The following is a 25066-nucleotide window of genomic DNA, read 5'->3' as shown; positions in this document are numbered from 1 at the left end:
TCATGTGTTAGCATCCACATATCAGAGTGAACATTTGTCATTTTGTTTTTGAGGATTGGCTTATTTCACTTAGCATGAGAGTCTCCAGTTCCATCCATTCACCAGCACATGCCATAATTTCATTCTTCTATGGCTGAGTAATATTCCATTGTGTATACCACATTTTCTTCATCCATTCATCTGTTGAAGGACACCTAGGTTGGTTCCATAGCTTAGCTATTGTGAATTGAGCTGCTATAAACATTGATGTGGCTGCATCACTATAGTATACTGATTTTAAGTCCTTTGGGTATATATTGAAGAGTGGGATAACTGGGTCAAACGTTGGTTTCATTCCAAGTTTTCTGAGGAATCTCCATACTTCTTTCCAGAGTGGTTACATCAATTTGCTGTCCTATGAGCAATGTATGAGTGTATCTTTTTCCCCACATCCTTACCAACATTTATTGTTCCTTGTGTTCTTGATAATTGCTATTCTGACTGGAGTGAGATGGAATCTCAGTGTAGTTTTAATTTGCATTTTTCTAATAGCTAGAAATGGTGAATATTTTTCCATGTATTTCTTGACTGTTCGTATTTCTTCTGTGAAGTACTTGTTCAGTTCCTTTACCCATGTATTGATTGGGTTATTTTTTTATTAAATTTTTTGAGTTCTTTATAGGATATGTAGCTCTTTGGCATAACTTTTCTACCACCTGTAATAAGGTTCTTCAGAGACCAAAGCTGTGGCCAGGAGTTGGTTTAGATGAGGGCTTCAGAGGGGGTGTGGAGTGGTGGAAGAGATGGGGAATGGCTGTATTTAGTTTAAGCTGTGAAGGAGAAAGGAAAGAAGCATGCTTGAATATGTTCTTCCCCAGCTGGGATCCTCCTCAGAGCTAGAGGAAGGCCAAGCAACAGTGATAAATTTTTTTAAAGATACAATTCCTTTGGCCATTTTTTATCATGTAACTTGTGTGATACTTTACATTTCTTGTACTGTTCTTATAATGTATAGATTTCTTTTTTTACAATTTTATGGTGATGGCTACAAAAAGAATTATATGGTTCTGCACAGTAGATATTTGTTTAGCTGGTTATTGAGCTTATGCCCATTTGGTAATGTATTTCAAATAATTAAGTTTGCTCTTGTCCATATTTTTTTTTTCCTTCCCATCCCTCTCCTGGTGGGTCTTTGCACATGCTCAGTCTTCTGAAAGGATACTCCTCCCTCTTGCTCTTTACCGGGCTGGCTGTCAATTGTTCTTTCTACCCCATCATGCCCTTGCTATTGACTTTTCAGAGATTGACCCAGTAATTGTTAAATGCTTTGAGATAATAATATATAAATTCTACTTTAACCAAAAGGCACAATATACATTGAAAATATCCAGAAAGGCAAGCATAAAAATAGTATCCCTGATTTTTTTTAATTCAGTAGTGCATGATACAACATTGAATAATTGCTGGGTTATATTTGACAAATTGGGAATACAGTTCATTAGGGAGCTGGGGAACTTAAAAATCAGTCAGCCTTCAGGAAAATTTATGAGAGGATTACAGTGTGCAGCCACCAGAAAACAGGGCACTGGGAACCGAGCTGAATTGATGATCCTCTGCCTGAGCCGGAGCTGCATCCACTGAGCAAAACTTTCTTTCATCAAAGTGACTTAGGAGGAAATTGTGATAAACAGAATGAATGAAAAAAATGAACACCTGGAACACCCAGGGAAGGGAGTCAAATTCACAAGGACATACTATTTTTATAGTATTAACAGTCCAAAAAAATCTGAACATGTCATTTACACAACAAGTAATACAGAAACATACCTTTGGGAAAGGATTCAGCCCTCCCTTAATAAAGAATTTGAGACCCAAGGCCATGCAATGCCAGTTAAACTGGTAGGGTCAATTGTAACTATAAAATCAAAATCTGACCAGGCTTTTGAGAAAGCTGTATTTTCATACTGATATAAATTAGTACTATATTTCCAGAAAGCAACATTGCAAAGTATAAATGAGCCATAAAACATCACATCTTTTGGCCTGGTGAACACATTTGAGATCGTGTCTTAGAGAAATAACTCAAAAGAAGAAAAATAGAACAAAACATCTAAAATTATTAAAACAAAAATAACAACAAAATATGCTATAAAATGAAATATGATACTATTAGGAATGATTCACTTGTGTATTATAAAAGTAAATAGGAAAGTCGACATAAAAATAATGCTAAGTAAAAAACAACTGAACTCAACTTGGTGCAGACACCAACCATAGATTTAAAAACTAAAGGCCCGAGCAACAATAAAGCTAAGAAGAGATTATTCATGGCAGGGTGAGAAGTTGCTTTGACATTATGTATTTATCTCTCATTATAAAATTAGTTTAACACAATTGAATAGTCTGCACCATATATTGTCTTTGATCAAGGACAGAAAAAAGTAAACTCTTGTATCTTCAGCATGTGGTTTCTGACAGCTGTGCAGATTTTTTTTTTAGTCCTGCTGGGAATGAAATCCAGTGTCTCACACATGTTAGGCAAGCTCTCTACCACTGAGCTGCTTCCCCAACCGAGCCGAGCAGATCTTAAACACTAGCTGGCGTGTCACAGAAACTGCATCTCAGTTCTGCACAAATTCCCTGCTGATGATACAGAGAGGGAATGGGATGTGTGATGACCAAGAGCCTCAAGTAGTTGTAGGAGAAAATCATGTCAGGTTAGCTGATAGCTCCTTGACACTAGAGCTTCATCTCCTTGGATCTGATCCTTGGGTTGTTTTGGTTTATCTATCTGTTTGTTTGTTTGTAAGGAAGGAAGGCCCCTATGGGATAGAGGAGAGAAGCAAAATGTCAGCTCCCTTCCAGTAGTAAGCCCCCTCTCTCCTCATTAAGCCAACGCCACATCTCAACATCACAACATCATAGGCTTCCTTTTTAAATCCTTGTTGGAACCTTCTTGCCTCATAAGCTTGGCAACATTTTGAGGGGGTGGGTAATGGGGATTAAACTCAGGGACACTTGACCACTGAGCCACATCCCCAGCCCTATTTTGTATTTTATTTAGAGGCAGGGTCTCACTGAGTTCCTTAGCACCTCACTGTTTGTGAGGCTGGCTTTGAACTTGTGATACTCCTGTCTCAGCCTCCAGAGCTGCTGGGATTACAGGTGTGTGCCACCTTGCCTGGTGCTGGCAACCTCTGATGAGTATTTTTGCTATATTTTCCAACCCTAATTATAAGAACAACCTTCATAAGGCATAGTCCCACATTTCCTCCAATTTAAGTGTTTGGAAACAAGGCTCCATTTTACACAATAGTGTCCATTTTTCTTTTTGTCCTTGCACCTGTGTAAATAGGGCACTATCTGGTATGGACCCACCTTTATTTGCCTCTTTGCAGCCGCAAAGATACCTGAGTCTCTGTACTTTGACCGAGGATACTGTGTACGACGTCAGGCAGTTCTCAAAGTCAGAGAGTGGAGGTCTTGGGCCAACACCATCTGCTTTAATCAGTCATGTGCCTGAGACCCAGGTTGGAAGGATCCTCATTTCCAAGTTCAGGTCTGCTTTCTGGGGTCTCACAGCCTGAGTCCTGACCTGGAGGGGCTCACAGTATCTCATTGCTCTGAGGCAGGAAGGCTGCAGAGAGAGTTACCCCTGGACTGTGATAGGAGGGGAGGAATCCAGCGCTCTCTCCAGATGGCCTGCTCTGTGCTCATGGCCCTGTAGACTCCTCAAAGCTGACCTGGCCAGGCTGGATCTGTGCCAGGCCTTGACCCAGAAGCTGTGTTCAGCACCTTGGATTCCTGACAAAAGCAAAATAATTGCTGCTTCCAACTACAACCAGCTGGCTAGCAGGAGAGTCATCAGGGAGAATTCTGTTGTATGTGCCAAACCTCCCACCTCCAGCTTTCTGCTCTTAAGAATGACAGACTCTGTTGGTCCTCTGCATATCGGTCACAGTTGAAGTTAAAAATAAAGGGAAATGAAATGCACTGAAATATCATAAGCGGGTGGTGCATCTAGTTTGGTGGTTGATGAGTCTGAGGGCTTCCTAGGCACCCCACGCAGGAAGGTTAGACTTGTTTTGATAATCAAGAGCCTTCTCTAGTAGTAGCAGCTTTTTTAAGAGGGTGAGTTCTTTGTGTTTGTAGGAGAGGAAAAATATTATTTTCCTCTATGCTAGGAGATTCTCTGGTGGGGGTCCTGTCATTTGACTGAAAAAGAGAAACAAAAACCCATTTATTAACACGGTACTTGGTGCATGCACTCAGGAGTCCTGAGAGATGAGTTACTCAATGGGTTGGTTAACAATGGAGCTTATGTAGCATCTTAACAACAACACCTGAAAATAATTGATAGATAGATAGATAGATAGATAGATAGATAGATAGATAGATAGATAATAGCAGTACATTTTTAGGAATGTAACTTATGGGAATGTGTGTACATGGGGGAACTAATGAAAGTTAAGGGCACATTGGTGAGGTTAATTACAAAGATTTTCTGGTGCCTTCTCTGGACTGAAAAGGATCTAGAGTTGTCTCTGAAGATTAGCTTCTGTCCTTGCTGATAGTAAATTTGTTACCTACTTTTAGGCAAATAGGGGGAGGGCAGAGAGTTTTTCTTGTATCTGCTTCTTCCAATTATTTTCAGTTTAAAATGATCCTTATGCATATTACATGTTTTGGTACTAGAGATTGAAGCCAGGGTTACTTTACCACTGAGCTACATCCCCAGTCCTTTTTATTTCTTATTTTGATATAGGGTCTCACTAAGTTGCTGAGGCTGGCCTCAAACCTGGGATCTTTCTGCCTCAGCCTCCAGAGTCTCTGGAATTACAGGTGTGCAACACCATGCCCAGCAAAAGATACATTTTTGGAATGACATATTCTGCTACCTTTCATGTTCAAGATAATGATATGTTTAATTTTTTTCCTTTTTTATTGGTGTATTGCTTATACACAATAGTGGGATTGTGACATATTTGTGCATTCACATAACATAATTTGATCAATTGCATTCCCTAGAAGCTCACTTTGTCCTCTCCTTCTCCCTCCCCCTTATCCCCTTCTTCAACTCTACTAGGTTCCCCCTGTATTCATTAGGTCCCTTTGTGTTGTGTTGTTTGAGGTGCTAGGGAGCAAACCCAGTACCTTGTACCTGGTAATCTAGTGCTCTGCCACTGAACTATATCCTCAGCCTGTGAGGTCCCTTTTTGATTCTGTCTCTCTAACTTCCACATATGAAAGAAAACGTATAACCCTTGACTTTCTGAGTCACTTATTTCACTCAACACGATGCTGTCCAATTCCATCATTTTCCTGCAAGTGACGTAATTTCATACTTCTTTATGGCTGAATAAAACTCCATTGCATATATCTACCACATAAAATTATTTTTCTTAAACATGTCCTCTCACCTCCTCTCATTAATTCCCAGAATGTTTTCTATCCCATTGACAATTGCATTTTCTTAGGCCTATGGGATTCAGAACTGTGTGCTGGTTGTGGTAGGGATGAGAAAAAATCCAGAGCTGGTTGCTGGTTTTTGATTTGTGCCTTGTCTGGTAAGTTTACAGTTGCGTTTATCAGATGAGATATAAATACAAGAAAAGGTAGCTGGCTGTGTCCTAGTCTGGTGCTCCGCATTCACCTGTTAACCTCCAACCTTGGACCAGCCTCCATACTCCCTCTGACCTCCCCCTGGAGGTTCTCACCATTGTAGGTCCAGACTCTCATTCCTTCTAGGGAAACTCTACAGACTCCTCCAGCCCCAAACAAATTCCTCTGCCTTCTCCACAACCACAAACCCTTGGGATACCTCCTGGTGGCTTAGTCTTTAATTGGAGTATTGCTATTTTAGCTTTTGGAGGCTCAAAGAAGGTTTTCTCACTCATGAAATGGATTGGTGGTGAAGAGTCATGGCTACCTCAGCCATGCAGAGCTTCCATTCCTTCTCCAGTCATTTCCATGCCTTTCTCCCTCTGCTCAGTCTGGAAAATCCTCATTCCTTCTCAAAACCCCAGGTCAGAAGCCACAGTTCCTTTGCAGCCCTCCCCACTCCTCCAGGGAGCTGTGTCACTATAGCCTGTGGCTCTTCATCATCCTTTTTGCTTGACATTTTAATCCCGATGTCCTGAGGGTCTGTCCATCAGAGACAGAATCCTCCCGGGGCCAGTGCTTCCAACTTTGGTGCATAAGTTAGCTGTCCTTCGTGTAGATCCTCAACTTGTGTTGTGCTGGGGAATATCTGGCTTTGGTTTGATTAAAATGATTGCTTCCTAGAGATATGAGTCTTGGCTCTAGAAGTGACCTTCATAAGAGACCTTCCTGGACTGTGGGGGGTGGGAAGTGTCTTCACTCTGGGAGTTGGAGCCTCTGATCTAATGGTTGAAATGTCTTAAATATGGAAATATGTTGTAAATGGGAATAATAAACAATGGTTGTTCAATTTTGTCAGAGTGTTTTAAAAATACCATTCCTGGGTCCCACCCTCAGAGCTCTTGGTTTAGCTGGTCTGGGAGGCTCCTCGGTTGACAGTTGTCCAGGATTTTTTGGGGGGCGGGTGTGAATTACTGGAGATCAAACCCAGCGGCACTCTACCACTGAGCTACACCCCCAGGCCTTTTTATTTTTCATTTTGAGATATAGTCTCCATAAAAGGAGTAAAAGCTTCCTTTTATTGCAGTGGGTATGCTTCCACTCCCTGTGGTTTCCTTATCCATTACCCGGGAACTTGCCATCCTCCTGTCTCGGCCTCCCAAATTGCTGGGATTACAAGTGTACACCACCATGCCCAGGTCTCCATGTGACTCTAACATGCTATCCAGGTTGGGAACGGCTGCTTGGATGGGCCGTCTGACTACTCTCCGCAAGGAGATCCTTAATTAATAACACCAGGGGACATGAATGTCAAGAAAGAATTGTGAGAACTAAAATATGTTCACTTAACAACAACAACAAAAAGAACACATAGATAAATATCCGACCTGTATATTCAGGATGTGAGTCTTTAATGGCCTCCCTAGTAGAAGAGTTTAAGAAGACAGGAAAATAACGCAGAGAGGATGAGAATTTGCTCTTGCTCATTGAGAGGTCCAGGCCTGAGAAGGGAGGCTGAGGAAAGTGAGACTGCCTAGAGCTAGGGAGACACCAATTGGTGAGAGATACAGCTACAAAGACAGAAAATAATTTTGCCTGACCATCACGGGGGTGTCCAAGGGCAGACAGGAAAAGACCACTACTAAGAGAACCAAAAGGAAACCAAAGCATAGATCTGCACCTGCCTCTGGGGGTCACTGGTGGATCGGAATCCTAGGGGTGCAGCCTGTGTACTCAAAGATGGTGAAGATTAGTGCCTCCTGGAGCATTTGAAATACTTACGTTGAACTCAGTGGCTGGGAGCCAGGGATGCAACTCAAAAGGCAATCTCACTGTGTCCCCGAGGCTGGCATCCTTTAGTGAACTATTCCAGAGCAACGCAGATGGTGCCCTCCTCCACAGTTGTGTGTTACAGTGACCTTGTCTACTGCATATCGTTGTTGCCCCCCAATTCCCATGTTTTATAGTCCAATTTGGAGTTACACTTGAAGCTGAGGGTGAGAAGAAAATGAATTCAGAATCTGAAGGGCCAATCTGGTGAGGAAATCTCTCCCCATCCGTATGGGAATCCAAGAGCTTCAAGATGTGAGATGGGGTGGCCTTTTCTATGATACATCTCTATGGTATCCTATGTGGATTATAGAGAAAAAGAAACCCTGATCCATTAGAGATGGGACAGTCCCACTCCATAGGATGAGCTCAAGTTGCATTTGACAGGTGCTCTTCAGAAGTTAGAAAATGTAGAGGAGAAGGAAAAGGTGTTCTTTTTTCTTGACCAGGCAAGACTGTTTTGTGGCAGGAAGGAACAGGCATGAAGAGGGGGGTGTATCTGTCAGAAATGTGCCAAGAATTGTAGGCTTTGTCCCATCCAGTGTGTCTGACACTGCAGATTATGAACTCTCAGTGGGTATGAAACGTTATAGTTTTTGGACCATGACCAATATTTAAAGCATAATAAAATATAATAGAAAACAATAGTGCATTGCATACAATAAGGATTAAGTACTGTTTGATGAATGTTGAACAAGGACGCAAAGAAAAAACCACCGACTCCAATTTTAAACCAAATTAAAGCGAGCTTATATTGTGTACACAAAGAGACCTGGCCAAAGAAAAAACCACCGACTCCAATTTTAAACCAAATTAAAGCGAGCTTATATTGTGTACACAAAGAGACCTGGCCAGCGGCTGTCTTGCCCGAACATAGCCCAGCTCTCAGGGAAGAAAAGGTTTTTATAGCACAAAAAGTTACAAAGTGGGTGTCTTGGGAACTTACAGCTAGCAGGGTTCTGGCAAGTGTAATACAAAGGCAGCTAGTAGATTAATGATCTACATGGCTTGATATTTCAAGGTAGGGAGTAAATTCAGACCCCAACATCAGAATTTACGAGGCGCTGCTGAGGTTTCAGAGAGGGTTGTTATCTGGTCATGGAGAGCCAGGATTTATTAGGCACCACTAAGGTTTTAGGGAGGGTTGTTATCTGGTCATGGAGAGCCAGGCATGGGTGAGTTCAGAGCACAGACAGGAATTCCAAACAAGTTTATAAAACTCAGTAATTTATAGTAAAACATAAATGAACTTTTCATGACTTTTTGATGAGATGGCTGCCCGTCTTAAGATGGAATTAGGCTGGGTTCATCCATGAACATTTTATTTCAATAATAGTTATGTGTGTTCTAGGTTGCAATGTCTAATATATCTCTTAATACAGGGCTCTATTTAAGAAAAGTAAACACTTGTGTCTTTAACAAACAGAATAAACATATTCTTTCAATCTTGGGGTCTGGGTGACTCAAGTTTGCCCAGTCGGAAATGTCCCTATTAGTCTTGTTATAAAAATATCTGCAGTTATTGTTTAGTAATAAACTGGAAGTACCACACAGTTTCATGAGCCTCTGTTTAAGAACCTTCTGGAAGGATGTAGTCTCTACCCTACTGGTACAGAGACTCGAGGGCCAGGAGTGTCAGGAGGTAAACCCCAGGCAACTTTTCCTTTTATTTTCCATGACTTTCCATGTCACTTGCATTGGTACTCCCCTTGGGTTTGGGATCAAAATCAGATGATCCTTCCCAGGGCTGAATTTTCACAAGATATCATGACTTATAATTTTCATGGATTAGCTAAAGCAAAGAAAAATAAATAAATAAATATACCCATGCCACCCCTACTGTTCTTTTTGTTTTTTTGGCAAGACAGGAGGAAGGAGCTTGTGAATAGCTGATGGTGACGTGGAAATAAACTCAGGTGTGGGTCTTACCTCAGAAAGATGGTGCTGGCAGTGCTGAGAGGGAGGGCTGGGGGTGGGGGGCTCGGGTGGAGTTCACATCCAAGGTCTTATGCTAAACATCGAAAGCCTTTGCCCTTTAGCTCCAAGGAGAGACTAATGTCATCTACAGTTCATGAGAAATAGATTAATTTATTTCTAAAATTCAGGAAGGTTATTTTTTAAAGCAATAAGAAATTCCAAGATATTAACATAGATTACAAGGTTTTAACAGATGACTGGAAAAAAATTGAGCTCCTTATTCTGTAACTTTTTTAGGGGGTAGGTGCTGGGAATGAAAGCTAGGACCTTGCATGATGCCAGGCAAGTGCTCCACCAATGAGCTACATCCCCACCCCCTGAAACTGTTCCTACTTGATTTTTCTTTTGAATTGTGTTTGATCCTCAGGAAACCTCTTCTCATTCTATTGGTATTGAGTGCACAATCTGAAATATAAACAAAAAGCACCCACTGTTTTCTTTGCATAGGAGAAGATGAAAATGTCTTAGTTTCCTTTATTGTGTTCATTAGGAAAAAAATACAATGTGTAGTTTGCTCTTAGTGCCAGCAGCAAGTCCAGCGCAGCCTGGAGGTCTGCTCTGGTCTTCTGGCTGCCACTGGAGACCTACCACTCACAGGCACAAGAGCAGTTGAAAGGATATTTATTAGGTATCTATATACACCTTGACATTCTTCAACTTGAATACTAAAAATAACCCTCCCAGGTTTGTCTTGTTCTCATTTCACAAACAAGGAAACTAAGAAGTAGGATGAGAGAAGAACTAAACATAGTCACATGCAAATATTTTTACGTTATTTCTTTTCTTAAATCTGCTTTTGTCTTTCCCATTTACTTTAAGGCTTGCCAATTTGTGGGCAGGAAAGGAAGTATGTGTATATTTAACTTTAATCACTTTGGCATTAGAAAGCCTGCACAGAGCGACGGTTAACCACAACTGTACTTTCCCATGCCAATCATCTGTGTTCTAATTCTAAAGTTCATCTGGTCGGTGTTAATGTGTGATGCAAAAAGAAAAAAAAAACAGATGAAATACAGTATTTGTGCATTGTCTTTCAGTGACACTGTTTTTCCAAACTCTTATTATGCACATTTTAAACACATTGACTTTTTTTTTTAAAGAGAGAGTGAGTGAGAGAGAGAACTTTTTAAAATATTTATTCTTTTCAGTTATTGGCGGACACAACATCTCTGTTTGTATGTGGTGCTGAGGATCGAACTTGGGCCGCATGCATGCCAGGCAAGCGCGCTAGCGCTTGAGCCACATCCCCAACCCCTAAACACATTGACTTTCAAAGAATGAACATTCCCATATCTATCACTGGATTCAGTACTTTTACCATATTTGTAATTTTTATCACAGTTATTTGAAAGTAATTTGCAGATGTTTTGGCTCTTTATTCTAATGAATTCCATATGTATCTCCTCAAAGTAAGGACATAGTCATACTTCAGAGTCTAAAATCTGGTTTCTCCAGTAATCCTCAAAAATATCTTTTATAATTGACTTTTTTTGAACCAGGACTCAGCCAAATTCATCCATTCCAATTCAATTGTTGCTTATTCTCATTGACTTTGAAATAGCCCCTTGCCTTTGATATTGACTTCCTGAGACAGTCCAGTTTTTTGTAGAATGTTCACATTTCAGATGGTTTGATCATTTCCACTTTCCCCTTATTTTCTTTAAATGGGGAGTTAGTCTACATGTGTGTTTAGATTTAAGTTAAGCACACTTGGCAAGAATGTTCAAGGATGCTGCTGTCTGCAGCATGATGTCCATATTCACATCAGAAGATGCCTGCTCTCAAATTGTCCTCTTTCTGATGCTATGTTTCATCTCTTGGTGAAGTGGCAGCTGTCAGATTTTCCCTTGAGAAATTCTTTTTTTCCCTTTGCGGTTGGTAAGCAATGGGGTTGGGGTGTTGATGTTTCCCAAGAATATGTTTAGTGTTGGTATGAGTTTGCTGGCCATAATAAAGTACCACAGTCTGTCTGGCTTAAACAACAGAAATTTATTGTCTTGTGTTCTGGAAACTAGAATTACAAAAATTAAGCTTTGCCTGCAAGATTGCTTCCTTCTGAGGACCATGAGGGAAGAATCTGTTTTAGAATTTTTTCCATGGCTTGTAGATGGCTATGGTCAGTCACACTGTGGCTCTTCACATTATCTTTCCTCTCTATGTGTCTGTGTCCAAATGTCCTTTTTTTTTTTTTTAATAAGGATATCAATCATATTAATTAACCCTCTACTCCCATTACCTCATTTAAACTTGATTACCTTTATAAAGATCCTGTCTCCAAACAAGGTCACCCTCATAGGGATTGAGGGTAGGACTTCAACCTCTGAATTTGCTAGGGATACAGTTTAACCCAAAGCAGTATCTATTGATGATTCTTACCTGATTCCCCTTATTGACTCTAGGTTGGGCTCTCTGGGAAACAGATTGTGAAAAACAGATTTCTATACTGATTTACCAAGGATAAATGTGCTTGGTAAAACTGTGAGAGAATAAGAGAAGCAGGACTAGGCAGAGAGAGAAGTTGAATACAATGTATTTGCAACAGAGGCCTCAGTTTATATAGCAGGCGGCTGTGGAACTGGATGGTGCTTTAAGATATCCTGACTGAGGCAGAAGCCCAAGTCTCTTACTCCTTTATCAGCTAAGCGTCAGAGGCAGGCTGCCTCCAGGGAAGGAGCCCCAGTTAGGCTGGGCAGCTTCCTTCTATGGAAGGAGATTTCTGGGGAGAGACTTAGCTCTGAACTCTTAGGCCTCAACAATCCCAGCAGTCAGGGTAATGAGTACCTGGGTCCTACAGAGAGGGTGGGAAATGTATGTGGCCCAGCATTAGACCCAGCAGAGGGCTGATTTCTCCTTACCAATCTACATTTATTAGCTGTCACCTTGTGAAAGAAGAGCTTCCCCATATCAACTAGAAATGATGATAGCTCTTTCTAAAAAGACACAATAAATGATAACTTCTCAAGTTGGGGTTATGGCTCAGTGGTAGAACATTTGCCTCGCATGTGCAAGGTCCTGAGTTCAATCCTCAGCACCACATATGAATAAATAAATAAGATAAAAGTGTTGTATACAACTACAAAAAAATAAATATTAAAAAAAATGACAGCTTCTCTCCCTTTCAAATACCAATTTTCTAAGTAAGGAGGGGTCTAATTCAGTTACACTCTGGGTTACATTATGACTTTTACTTTGGTGGGCCCCTTCCTCCATAAAAATACATTAAAATATTTTTAAAACCATGTTAGTATAAAGAAGATATAATCCAGTCTGGATTCATTATTATTAATTATTTTTCTTTTGAAATAACATATCCTGGGCTTTTGACAGAGTGCCTAATTGGTAAGTTTGCCCAAGAGTGGAGGCCGGGCAGGTCTTAGATAGAGGGTTGATGCTGAGTGCATGTGTGTGTAGGGGGTGGGGGACCCTAAGAGCTGAATAAAGGAAGGGGTGTTTAGCTCTAGTAGAAAGTTTCTATGTAGGAAAGTGAGGTGGCCTGTTTTTTTCAGAAGCTACATATGGGTTTTGTTCTTTTTAAACTTGAACACTTCTAATCTTAATTGTTCCATCAATTAAAAAAAAAATCTGTCTGCTGACTGTAACCCAAGAGTTACCAGTTTGAGAAATTTACTAGTAGTGAGCCTCCTGAGAGAGGGATATAGCCCATTCCCAACTTGGTGTCTTACAGAAAATATGGCACATGGAAGGGGCTCATATATGTTTGCCAAAAGGCAAAGGAACAATTCTATTCTGCTAAGGCAACTTATTAAAATTACTTGGAATTGTATGCGTCGAGTGAAAATCGGAAAACCAAGCCCTAAATTTTGCATTGAATAAAAAAAAAAAAAAAAACTGCTTTGGATTATCCATAGTGACTTAAACAGACTTTGCAGGAATGAAAACATGTGCAGAAACCTCCTGGAGCTGGAGTCTGTGCTAGATTGGACACCTTAGCTTAATGCCATCTCTAATGGGAAACTTGAAGGAGGTTTTTGGTGTCGTGAATGAATACTGTACTATTACATTTTAAACTTTTTCCTCCCTATTTAAGGCAGAAATATTGCGGTTGCAACAACCTTGAAAAGAATGAATTTTGTAATTTCGGGGAAGAGAAGGCAGCAAGTACCCCTCCCTGCCAAACGTTTTTTTTTTTTTTTTTCATTTTAGTTCTTGGCCTGCAGTTGCTAAAGGGAGGAAGGTTTGGTTGCCACTGAGCACCATGGTGAGAGTCTTTGTCAGGTCAGACAAAAGAGGGAAGAAGGAAGAAATCCCTGAGGAGAACGGCACAGAGGAAGCAGCACCTCTCAGGAGGCTTGGATTTTTTACTTTAATTTAATTTCCCTTGGTTTTTTGCTTTAATTCAGGCCTAAACCAGCAGCAGTGTCTGGGGCTTCTCTTCTTAGCGCTTTCCCCCAGATACCCCCAAGGTGCAGCATGACCCTCTGAGGGTCTAGGCCTCCTGTTTTGTTTTGTTTTGTTTTATTTATTTATTTATTTTTTAAAATTGCTGCAGAGGTATATGCTAGCTCCTGCCTTAAATCTTGGGTGGCTAAAGTTCAACCAGTAGCTGTCTTTATTGCAATAGATGAATTGCTTATTAGGGGAGAAAAAGGTGATAGTGATCTCTAATTATTCAGATAATTCAGATGATGAGGGCAGAAATTATTTTTTTTCTACTTCCTCAATGTTGACCAATTTGGGTCCTGTTTTTAATTTTTATCTTCCTTTAGAGGGACCAACACTTTTGATCTTACAGTTTCTCATTTAGAAGCAGAGACATTAATGAGCATGCACATATTTATAGCAATATATAATGTATGCACACCTCTCTCCCACACAAAACTTTGCTCAAAAGGAAATCAAAACTGAATAATTAATGAGCAGGATGTTCAATCTGCCCATAGTGCAGTGAATTATCCATTTTGATCAATTTTCCCAAATTCTAACCTAAATTCTAGTTTCAATATTCGTGTAAGATGGGAGCGACATGGATGGATAACGGGAATTATCCTGAATCAGAAATTGCAAGTTTGCTCTTCTCAAGTGCACCTTGGAGAAGCTGAGGGGGCACTGAGGGTTAGGGTAAGGAAAAAGACCTGGGACCTCCTTTGCCCCTGGAGCTTCTGCCTCCTGGTTAACCCGGCCTTAGCCTTGCAATGGCTGCCTAGTAATGTTTGTAGAGAGATAGTCTAAACGCCTTACATGCATTTTCATTTGGGTCTCACGGTGATGCTTGGGTATAGTTTTTGTTTGTTTGTTTTACAGGTAAGAGAACTGAGACTCTGAATGAATAAGTTGTTGTCTCCCCATATGCCCAACTAGGAAATACAAGGGTGGCTATTGATTCCAAACTATCTGTGAGCCCCCTCACATCTCTGCTACAGAGGCTGGCTGACATTCTCCCTGTGTTGTCCCAGGGAACTGATTCCTGTACTTAATAAATGCTTCTCACCCCTCCTCCCAGAGACCAGTTTTGTGTTATTTGAAGAGGCTTTGAAGAAGGAAGTAAGACAGCAAAGAAGGGACCAGCAAGCCAGTGGGGAGACAGTTGAGAAATTCCAGCCTAAACTAGCTTATGCTATCAAACAGTTATCTGTCACCCAGCATGGGGGCACACACCTCTAATCCCAGCAGCTGGGGAGTTTGAGGCTGGTTTAAGCAATTTTTCGAGGTCTTAAGCAACTCAGCAAGGCTCCGTCTTAAAGTAAAAAATAAAAAAGGGCTGGGAATGTGACTCAGTGGTAAAGTATCTCTGGGTTCAATCCCAGTCCCCCCCCCCACCCCTCAAAAAAGTTATCTGTGAAGGGCATTACATATATGGGCTCTCTCACTGAGCTATACTGCCTACCCCCTGATTTATTTTTTTGTTTGGGGTAAAATGTCAAGTAATTGGCAGCTCAATCTCATACAGGCCAAGTATTCTTTATTGGAAATTCTTGGGACTGGAAGTCTTTTAGATTTGGAATTCTTTTCAGATCTTGTAATATTTGCATATACATCATGAGATATCTGGGGAAGGGACCCAAGTCTCAATTTGAAATTTATCCATTTGTCATATACACCTGCACACATGATCTGAAAGTCATTTTGTACCGTATTTTTAATATGCAGGATTTGAAGTGTGACCCATCACATGAAGGCAGGTGTGGAATTTTCCACTTGTAGTGTCATGTTGTCACTCAAAGATTTCAGATTTGGGAGGATCTCAGAGTTCGGATTTTCCTGTTAGGGATGGTTAACCTGCGTGTGTGCGGCCACTTCACTAGTTGTCATGCATTTTCAGGAGCAGACTGGAGGCAGAACAGTATTGGTCTGACAATTTCTTAAAACCAAAATAAAACCATTCTTGTTATCTTTTCCCCTAATCATTTAGTTTGGTCAACCAGTCTTGCATGCTATTGGTTAAGGCTGACAACATCATCCTGTGACAACTTAACTGTTTTTTGGGAGGTTAGGGGTTGGGGTTGGGGATTGAACCCAGGGGCTATCAACCACTGAGCCATATCCCCAGCCATTTTTAATATATATTTTTTTACAGACAGGGTATCCGAGAATTGCTTAGGGCCTTGCTGCTGAGGCTAGATTTAACTTCAGATCCTCCTGCCTCCGCTGGGATTACAGGTGTGTACCACCATGCGCCCAGCACACAACTTAACTTTTAACACAAATTCTGTTTAAGAAATTCATTTTTTCTTTAATGAGAACTTGTATTCCCACACCAGGACATAAAGCTATGAATCAGAGTTAGGAAATCCTTTCTTGTCAGTATAAAATTCCAGACGTGTGCACATATTTTAAGGCTCCTCAACTAATTCCAATACAAGCAGCTCAGTACCAGATCGTAGAATGGTGTTCGAGACACCCTTGTTGTTTCTATTAACAAGAAAATTGTGACCCACAGTGGATAAGAAACTTGCCAGTTGTCTTCTAATTCCAATCTAGACTCTGGGTACTGGAAATAACCCAAACAAAAGCCAGAGGAGGCCCAAAGGATACAGCCTATCCCAGCCATCCTCCTGGGGCACAGCGCAGTGTGAGAAGGGAGGGAGTACGTGTGTCTGTGGGGGCCCATGGAGCACACCCAGCCTGTCTCCAGGTTCAGCCCACTGTGTGACTCTAGCTCCTCTTCCCCAAGGCTTTCCTGTCTGTCATTCTAAATTTCTTTTTCTTTTCTTTTTTTCTTTTCTTTTTTGCTGGGGGAGCGTGTACCAGGGATTGAACTCAGGGGCACTGGACCACTGAGCCACACCCCCCAGCCCTATTTTGTATTTTATTTAGAGACAGGGTCTCGCTGAGTTGCTTAGGGCCTCGCTTTCGCCGAGGCTGGCTTTGAACTTGTGATCCTCCTCTCTCAGCCTCCTGAGCCCCTGGGATTACAGGCATGTGCCACTGCACCTGGCTCTGTCATTCTAAATCTGATCCTGTGGAATTCTTTAGAGGCACCCTATTGTTCTTAATATCAAATACCTTAATATCAAACACAAGTCCCTTCCTGGTCTGACCCCTGCCTATCTCCTGCTTTACATGGCTCTCCCTCTCAGGAGCCAGACCAGGCCACTCCCGACTGCTGGAGCATGAGCCTTTGCTCCTCTGTTCCTGGCCTATATGGTTCCCTCTACCCTCCCAGGAGCTCCTCCTGCAGAGGCTGGAGGGCACTTGTGCCTCTCCTTTGTTGTCCCTATCATCACCCAGGTAATGATTGGTTCTGTGCTCTCTAGAGATTGCCCATGAGGAGGAGGCCACACCTGTCTTGTCTGGACTTGGCTAAGAGCAGTTCCACTGGGAGCAGGGAGCAGGGATGAGAGGAGAAGGACAGAAACCTGCCTGAGTGGGGTTAAGAGAGAGTGGAAGAGCGGAGCTGTCATCAGTGACGAGAGGCAGTCCAATCCATCCAAAGGTGTTGCTGCAGAGGGGAGCAGGAAAGTGGACTGGGATATGGGTGGGAAAGTGGCATCAGCGAGGTCTCGAGATTTTACTTTTTAACACGAGAGAAATAACAGTATGGTTGTCGGCCATGGGGATGTGTTAGTGTGTAGGGTGGGCAACGTGTGAGTAGGGTGAGTGGCTGGGATGTGCAGGGCAGGGCCCGTCTTAAAGGCAGTGTGGGCAGCCATCTGGAGTGACAGAGATCTCGGGGTACCCAGACTCAGATGCTGGAGGTGGGCAGAGGTGGTGGGGCCTGAGGAAGTTCTGATATGCTCAGTGAGGCTGGAAACACAGCTATCAAAGAGGGGAAGGGGGTGTTGGGGCGGGATGACAGGAGCAGGCGTGAGAGAGATGTGAAGGGAGGGAGACCACACGTGGACCAGGGACATGCACTGCTGTGGTTGCTGGGAAATACGGAAGCCCAGCTGAGGTTGGTGTCCTGACTTTAAAGCAAGGCCAGTCAGCATGGTTGGGTATTTTTCTCTAGCTGAGTTAGTTGCATAGGTACCTGCTGAGAATACAGGAAAAGACAGATGTAATCCCTGCCTCCTGGAGATTGTTTTAGAAGGGAAGATGTGCTGAGACCAATAGCTCCTTCTTTAATTTAACTGCAATGGGTAAACACAACAGACAAGAGAGGTGTTCTGTTGTCCCCGTGTTTACCCACTGGTAAGATGTTAGATGTAACTGGGGGCCTGTCTGAAGTGAGTCATGTGTGTACTAAATGAGGTTCTGTTAAGACCCCCAACTCTTGCCTCTTTTTCGTTTGAATTGTGCAGTCTGGTGCAACAGCAGAGTGGTCACAAGATGTGCTATAGTGTTGTCTTTCTTAGTGATCGGCTGTGATTTTCATGCTCATTGTCTTATTAGTTTTTAAGGCAATTAGGAAAAGTAGCATCTTCCCAAGACATCAGAACTGTCTAAATGGACCTACCCAAAGATGAAAGCAATACCAGAGGAAAACAGATAGCATGTTTGAAATGTTTGCAACACTCTCCCTCATCTGTCCCATTCCCTTTCCTTTGAATCTTCCTGGAAGATGTGGGCAGTTGCTTAATGGTTCCCGTGGTGGGCTGAGAGAATGCACACACCTGCTGTGCCGTGTGGCACCGTGAGCGGTGGCTTAGTGGAAAGAGATGGAGGGCAAAGAAGGACTGCTGGTTATTTTAAGTATAATAGAATTTAAAGGTTTTAATGGTAAAAAGAAACCCTTTGCTCTTGAATCCACAGGCTCCAAGACCCTGTGACATGTTCTGATTTTGAGAGAATTGTTCAAATAGCACTAGAAGGAAATGACCTCATTCTTGAACCTTGACATAAGGTCTAATTGAGGTTCTTTGCCTCACCATCCAACAAGGGGACTAGCCATGGAGTTCCTCGCCTGACACTGGGAGCCTTTTCAGGTTTTTTCTTTCTGATTTGGTTGGTCAACTGGTCTTTCTGGGACCTGGGTCAGCAGCATCAAGTTGGTCAGGAGTGGTGGTGCCTGCCTGTGATAACTCTGTGGTAGAGCCCTGTTGCCTTCAATCTTTAGTAATACACACACACACACACACACACACACACACACATACACACACACACAGGCAGGTTGGTAGGCACCCTCTCAAGCCTGCTGAATAAGAATTGCTGGGTATGTTAGTCTGCTTTCTGTTGCTGTGACAAAATGCTTGAGAAAATCAATTTAGAGGAGAAAAGATTTATTTTAGCTCACAGTTTCAGAGGTTTTTATTCATGTTCACTTGGCTCCATTGATCCTGGGCCTGAGGTGAGGCAGAGAACATCATGAGGAAGGTGCAGACCAGAGCAAGGCTGCTCACCTCATGGCAGCCAGGAAGGAGAAAGAGAGAAGGAGGAGGAGGGAGGAGGGGGCAGGAACAAAATATGCCTCCAGCCCCAGTGACCTACTTCCTCCAATGAGGCTCTGCCTCCCAAAGCTTACACCACCTTCTAATAGTACCACAGGCCTGTGACCAAGCCTTTAGAGCAGAACTGTGGGGGGATATTTCAGATTCAAACCACAACACTGGGTGTGAGACCAGCACCTGGATTTTACCAAGATGCTCATTAAAGTTTGAGTATTGTGACCCTAAAACATTACTGATCTTTCATTTTAGTCCTGTGTTTTCAACTTATTTATTAAATTATAGGAAATAAATCACTCCTGCCACTCCCATGAAGCCAGAGAGGTGTGCAGAAGCAAGGGTAGGTGCTGTCACGTCAGGAGAATGAACCAGGGCCGGTTCCAAGGAGAGCTTCCCTGAGAAACGAGAACAGGATTCCCTCCCTGGAACTATTGCCATGTTGAGCTGGATAATGTGCCGTTGCAGGGAGCTTCTGCACTGTGGAGGCATCCCTGGCCGTTACACTCGATGCCAGTAGCACCCTTCAAGTTTAGGTTGTGGCAGCCAATGATGTCTCAAGACATTGCTAAATGTAGGCGCAGGTGGAGTGACAGGGAGGTAAAATCTGCCCCCCCACCCTGAGAACCACAAGCTGAGAGTGACGAAGAGCCTGGGTGTCTCCAGAGGGGGTTACCCTGGAACAGGATATTTGACAGAGACAATGGAGTATGTTCACAGTTGAGGCAATAATATGTATTAGTGCTTATCAATTGCCAGGTATAGTTCAAATTGCACACATTACCTCTTTTTAATCTCTGCAACACTTTTTTCCCCCGCTTTGTGGCTAAATCAAGCTTTAGAGAAATTGTTACACAGAGAAGTTGCTTAACAGGGATGCGGTTCTAAGTCCATGTGAAGCATCATGCCGTCTGGCTGAGCAGCTAGACACATCTCTACTAGTATTCTCTTTCTCTCTCCTATACTCATCTTTGGGTCTGGATGCCTTTCCCTGTCTCTTCAGAATCTAGTGAGAACTGGAGAGGAGAAACAGTCTTTTATTGGCAGAAGCCAGACACTTGAGTTGGCTGGACAGGCAGACATCAAAGCACCAGGTCTTCTTCCTTGCTCCCCAGGTGTGGCCCTGTCGCTGGAGCCTGCCCCTTGGCTTGCTTCCCCCGCCTCTCCCCACTTGCTTGGTGGAAGACAGATCCCGGGTGCACACGGCCTGGGCCTTGGGCCTGGAATCAAAGGCTCTTCTGTGGAGGCCTGGGGGAGGGGGAGGGAGCACAGGACCTGTCACTTAGCATTTTCCCTAGGCTGGTATCCAGTGGTGGCTTACAGAGTACAGCAGAGAACTCTCTGGATCTCTGATTTCCATGTTTGCAAATCAAGTAGGCAGACTACAGGGGGTCTGAGAGTGTATACTACAGAGCAGGGGCTCCTCAACACTGGGTGTGCATCAGAATCACCCATGGCCAGCCCCGTCTCTGATCCCCCCCACAGGCCCTGTTTAAGATCCTAGGTGACTACAACGTGCGATCCTCTACACCAGCTGGAGAAGGCTGGGGCCAGACTGATGTGATGTTTGAGTCCCTGCTGTTTCACCTGGAGATCACAAGTGCTCGTAATGTCTCTGGTCCTCAGTTTACTCATTACCTCATAAAACAAGAAAAGTAGGAGCCTTGGTTAAGTGAAAGTCTGCAGCAGGCCTTCAGCAAGTCTCGCCTTCCTCTGCAGCCTCCTGTCTGATGTTCTCTTGTCTGTGCTGTACCTTGTACATTGGTGGACATTTGGGGTTGTCTCCACCTTTGATTATGTGAATGATGCTGCTGTGAATGTGGATGCCCCAGCATCTGTTGAGTCCCTGCTTTCAGTTCTTTGGGGTATAAACCTAGAAGTGGAGTTGCTAGGCCAATTTTGGTAGTTCTGTGTTTAGCTTTTTGAGTGTTTGAACTCCTGCATCTGCTGCATCATTTCACGTTCCACCTGTAGTGTGCAAGGGTTCTGATTTCTCAACATCCATGTCAACACTGGTTATTTTCTGTTTAATTTTTTTTTTTTTTTAACAATAGGCATCTGTGTTAGCTAGCTTTTCATCACTGTGACCAAGACACTCGACAAGAACAATTCAGTGAAGGAAAAGTTTATTTTGGGTTCAGAGGTTTCAGTTCATGGTCATCCAGCTCCATCCTCTGGGTCCGCGGTGAGGCAGAGGAGCATCATGGTGAAGGGAGGTGGCAGAGGAAAGCTGCTCAGGACATGGCAGCCAGGGAGCAGAGAGAAGGAGGGAGCCGGGGGACAAGATGTATTATCCCCACAGTGTGTCCCCAGTGACCCACCTCCTCCAATTGTGTCCCACCTGTTTACTGTTACCACCCAATTTGCCTTTTCAAATTATTAATCCTAATCCTCTGAGTAGGTTACAGTTCTTATAATCGAATCATTTCACCCCTGAACATTCCCACATCAACACAGGAGCTTTTGAGGGCCATCTCATATCCAAACTATAACACCATGCTAGTTGGCGGGGGACGTGGTCAGATGCAAGCTTTTTTGGGGTGGGGCGAGTACTGGGGATTGAGGGGCACACAACCACTATTTTGTATTTTATTTAGAGACAGGGTCTCACTGAGTTGCTTAGCACCTTGCCATTGCTGAGGCTAGGTTTGAGCTTGCAATCCTCCTGCCTCACCCTCCTAAGCCTCTAGGATTACAGGTGTAAAAACAGATCCCTGTTTCTAGTCTCAGAGTTTCATAGCTGCTGGTTCCTCTGCCTGAATCTTGCTTTCTCCCATCTTGCCTCTGGGAACTGCCTCTGCAAAAGCCTTCTCTGGTCCTCAAACCAACTTATCCCCCTTTTAATCTCTTGCCTATTATTCTGCTCATTTCTTTTCTTTTTTTTTTTTTTTTTATTTGTCAATCAGCAGTTAGTTCTCATCCACATTGACTGTGTGTAGATTTTTTAATGTGGTATCAGGGATGCAGGTTACCAAAATGGAGTTTGGTGAATCTTCATCTTCACCTTTTCTGGACAATAGCACACGAATACGATATGGACATTCCTTGTTCCTTTGGCCCAGACAGCTGTTGAGCCTGGTATCAATTCGCACATCTGGAGTTCCCATCTCCTTCATGGCAAATTTCCAGATTGCTTTGAGTGCCCAAAGAGCACAGCTCTTGAAGCTCACTCCACAGGTGTGCTATATTGATGGTGTATACCCGGGTCAGGACCTTGTTGATGGTAGAACAGCCCTTCTTCTCATCACGCTGCTCTGCAGGAGCCATTATGCCAGGCCCAAGTTGGAAAGGAAGGGCGCAAAGGATTGTATTCTGTTCATTTTCTCTGCGGCTCTTGCCATAATTTCTATTACATAGCAGTTAATTCACTTTTCAAACTGCCATTAACTCTAGAAGGGAAAGGACCCTCTTGGTGGAGCCCTTAGGCAAACCTGGCTCTGAGCCAAGGGACTGGTACATATTAGGAGCTCAGTAAACTGTGCCATGAAATCCTGGGTTTATGTCCAACTGAGGCTGAACCAGGTGCAGAATCATGGTGAAGGTGTTGTTGGTGGGAGAGTAAACATGTGAGCTGGTAAAGGCAGAAGGTAAAACAGGGCCTGTGACCTTCAGCTTGTGTTCTGAGCTGACTGAAAGGAAATGATGCGTTCATGCTCCTCCTGCTAGAATGCAGGCAGCCTCCAGGGGTCAGCAATCAACAGGTTTGTTCAGAGCAGGCCTCTTCCTGAGATTGTGTCCTGCCTCTATCACTTTCAGTATGGTTTCCTTCATCTGCATAATAGAGATCATAATGTTACCTACTCTTTCGACCTGAGGTGAGTATTAAATGAGTCACTATATATAACTTATAGCAGGGCAAGGCACATCAAAAGCTCTCAATCGATGGTAGCTATAATTTATTAATTCCTACTCTCATGCTAGAGAGACATGGATTTTAAGTGAGGATTAGAGAACACTGATAATTGCTTCCTTCTGTCTAATACCTGGCTCTTGAAGGGGCTGTCTTATCTCTCCTTCTTTACAGGTCCAGAATTTAGAGAGCTCTAATTTTTGGTTTCTATTACCCCTCTAGGAATATTTTCTGCTGTATGGTATGGCGGTGGGGGTAGGGGGGTCACTAACAATAATTTTAACAATATCTCACCAAACAGGAGAATCTGGATAGATGGGAGACTCTGGCTTCCACTGTGGAAGCCCGAGGATTGACATTGGATGCTAGAGCTTGGGTTTATGACCCAACTGTGGGTATTGGGGTGTTTTTGCCTCAGAATCTTGGATCTTGGTGGATTCAGGCATAGGCCTAGGATCAAACAGATCTTCTTGGCAATGGTGGGAAATTTCAGGGTCCATGCTATGAGATGGGTGTCAGGGGTGTTGATGATCCTGGTGGCATCCTAGGAAATCTGTCAGGTTTTGTCTGTTTTGTTTTATCTATTTAATTTCACATTGAAAAATAATATGCATAGTAAAAACTACTAGTAATTCAGTAATAATTTGCTTTTTTAAATAATACTTTTATTGGGCTGGGGTTGTAACTCAGTAGTAGAGCATTTGTCTTGCATGTGTGAGGCATGGGGTTTGATCCTCAGCACCACGTAAAAATAAATAAAGATATTATGTCCATTTACAACTAAATTTTTTTTAAAAAATAATGGTTTTACTGAGTTATATAACTCACATGCTGTATAATTCACCCATTTGAAATATACAGTTCTTTGGTTTTTAATCTGTTCACAGATTTGGGCAAATATCATCAAATTGGTTTTAAAACATTTTTGTCCCCTCTCACTGATCAAACCCTCTGGCTGTCACTCCCATCTCTTCTTACTTCCCCCCCACTAGCACCGTGCAATACCAGTTTGCTTTCTGTCGATAGATGACAAACTCTTCTCCAACCAGAATTTAAAGATGCACCTTCCTTACCTGAAGGCAAGGTTCCTGCTTAAGTCTTATATTAATTCTTGTTGCAAAACAGATTATCTCCACATTTAGCAGTTTGCTCTAAGTTTGGTTTTAAAAACAAAATCACATCTCCTTTATCATAGCTTTTTTGGGGCAGGAATTCAGGCATGGCTTAACAGAGGCCTCTGCCTCAGGGTGTTGCAAGAGACTGCAGGGTGTTGGCCAGGGCTGCATTCTCATTCGAAGGCTCACTGTGGGAGGGATCTGCTTCTAAGCTCACTCACTTTGTTGTAGGCAGGATCTGGTTCCTTGTGACTATGAGACTGAGGGTCTCATGTTATAGTTTAGATATGATGTGTCCCCCAAAGCTCATGTGTGAGACAATGCAAGAGGGTTCAGAGGTGAAATGATTAGATGATGAGAGTTATAACCCAATCCCCTGATAGGGATTATCTGGTGGTAATGGTAGGCAGGTAGGGTGGTGGGTGTGATTTTGGAGTATATATTTTGTCATGTCCTGAGCTGATTTTCTCTACCACACATTTCTGCCACAATATTCTGCCTCACCTTGGGCCCATAGCAACAGAGTTTCAGCCTTCTATGAACTGAGACCTCTGAAACCATGAGCCCCAAATAAACTTTTCTTCCTCTGAAATAGTTCTTGTCAGGTCTTTGGGTAACAGCAGCAAAAAAGCTGACTGAAACACCTCATTTCCTTGGTGGTGATTGGTTGGAGGAACCCCCAATTTCTTGCTGTGTGGGCCTTGCTTCATCACAAACAGCTTGAGACACTCTGCTAGCAAGTGTTTTGTAACCTAATCATGGAACTGGCATTCGCTCAATGTTGCTATGTTTCTTTGGTAAGAAGCAGGTTACTTATGGAGGAGCTAACACAAGGCCAGGAGGTGGAAAATGGTAGGGCCGTGTTGGAGGCTGCAGGCAAAGGCGTGTCCTGCAGACCTCCCTGGAGTTCTCCAGGCTACTCGTTTGCA

General features: G+C 42.9%; 1 protein-coding gene and 1 pseudogene across 1 annotated transcript in view; one reads left to right on the top strand and one right to left on the bottom strand.

Annotated features, from left to right (window-relative positions):
- Nucleotides 1-25066, top strand: part of Scd5 (stearoyl-CoA desaturase 5) — a 136856-nt gene that overhangs the window by 51783 nt on the left and 60007 nt on the right. The window lies entirely within an intron of this gene.
- LOC143406304 (large ribosomal subunit protein eL31 pseudogene) lies at nt 22082-22463 on the bottom strand (annotated as a pseudogene).

Source organism: Callospermophilus lateralis, chromosome 8, assembly GCF_048772815.1.
Source record: "Callospermophilus lateralis isolate mCalLat2 chromosome 8, mCalLat2.hap1, whole genome shotgun sequence".
Taxonomy (NCBI): Eukaryota; Metazoa; Chordata; class Mammalia; order Rodentia; family Sciuridae; genus Callospermophilus; species Callospermophilus lateralis.
This window is presented reverse-complemented; position numbering and strand designations above follow the sequence as displayed.